Source organism: Monopterus albus, unplaced genomic scaffold, assembly GCF_001952655.1.
Source record: "Monopterus albus unplaced genomic scaffold, M_albus_1.0 scaffold117.1, whole genome shotgun sequence".
Lineage (NCBI taxonomy): Eukaryota > Metazoa > Chordata > Actinopteri > Synbranchiformes > Synbranchidae > Monopterus > Monopterus albus.
Genome location: NW_018127997.1, coordinates 1,103,965 through 1,105,630, shown reverse-complemented (window position 1 = coordinate 1,105,630; position 1,666 = coordinate 1,103,965).

Sequence of the window (1,666 nt, the reverse complement as noted above, 5' to 3'; positions counted from 1 at the left end):
TTGAGTGTATTGGTATAAATTGTGCTTTTAATTGTAGTAGTGAAACAACCTCATTACCAGGGTGGAGCTTGTCAGGTGTTCATACCTATATATCCCCTGAAAACATGTGTTTCCATTTCAATGTGTATGTAATGCATTGTTTAGATGTGCAGCAGCCAAAGGAGATGTTGTGCAGTGTGCTGTAGCTTAGTGGTGTATTCTGGCGTTATGCCCTTACTCACTTGTCTTTGGTCTGTGGGCGTGGAATTTGAACAGTAATGACCAAAAAAAATCCTAGTCTTGGCTTTTCCCAGTGCAAAATGTTGTCAGATAATTTGTTTTAACTAGTCCGACTGTTATTTCTTTCTTCATATGTTAATTAAAATACTTATGTTGAAGTAGAATGTTACATTACAAATGGTTTAATGCAACTTCTTGTTTACACGTTGAATCTCTTGAGTAACATTATGAAGTCAGCACTGTTACGCACAACAGTAACAGTTACAGTGGGACACTGTGACATATCCCCACTAAACTGCTGTTCAAAACAAGGCACATCTCTGTATAACAGAGCTTTCCCCCTCTCTGCAGCTTTCTTCTTTTATCCATTTTTCTCATTGCTGTCTTTTCTTCTCATCTAACTTGGACCGATATCAGAGTGTTTTGACTTGCTTTGATGTTTCAACAGGCGATGAAAGCCTGTTGAAAGTGAAAGTCACTGTGGCAGTAGAGCAGCTTTAAAGAAAGAATTATGGTTTTAAGAGCGGTGACTTTAAGAATAAGGGGTAATGATCTTCCACCTCATGAAAAATGGGATTAGTGTGTGTTCCGGTGGGCACTAGTGTGACTGTTAGAAAGACGGTCCTGTTGCGCGTCTTTGAGCAGGACACTGAAGGACCTACTGCTGCTGCTCACTCCAAAAGAACCCTTGGATCAAAGCTTAATGCCTTAAATTAAGTGTATACAACACTGTGGCTTTGAAATTGTCACCAGAGGTCTGTCCAAGCTAGTTTTAACAAAATAGCATCATAACAGATAAGAGACACTTGGCAAGCACAGGGGAAAACATAAATACAAATGTTTACATAGATTGTATAGTATATATTTTCCAAAATGTTCATATAGTATTGTGAACATTTTACCATTTAAATACACATATTGTTTATTCTTGTTTTTATGGTTCTACTACCCCTACATGTTAAATTGGCCCCATTCCTTATCGGTTTTTAAGTCTTTGTTTAAGATGCATTTTTATGTATTGGCGTTTGGCCAAACCTCTTAACTAAAATTTTCATACTATTTTTTACAGGTGTACTAACCCCACTTTAGGCTGCACTGGCCTTTTAGCCTTTTTGTCAATTATCACTGTTAATGTTACCATTGGTATGATGTTTTCTGTTTAAATTCCTATTTTGGCCCTTTTATATTAGGTTCTCCAGGTTGGTGGAGAGTTCCTGCCTCAAGTGGAGGAGTTCAAGTATCTTGGGGTCTTGTTCACGAGTGAGGGAAGGATGGAACGGGAGATTGACAGGCGGATCGGTGCAGCTTCTGCAGTAATGCGGTCGATGTACCGGTCCGTCGTGGTGAAGACGGAGTTGAGCTGTAAGGCGAAGCTCCCGATTTACTGGTCAATCTACGTTCTGACTCTCTGCTATTGTCATGAACTTTGGGTCATGACCGAAAGGGC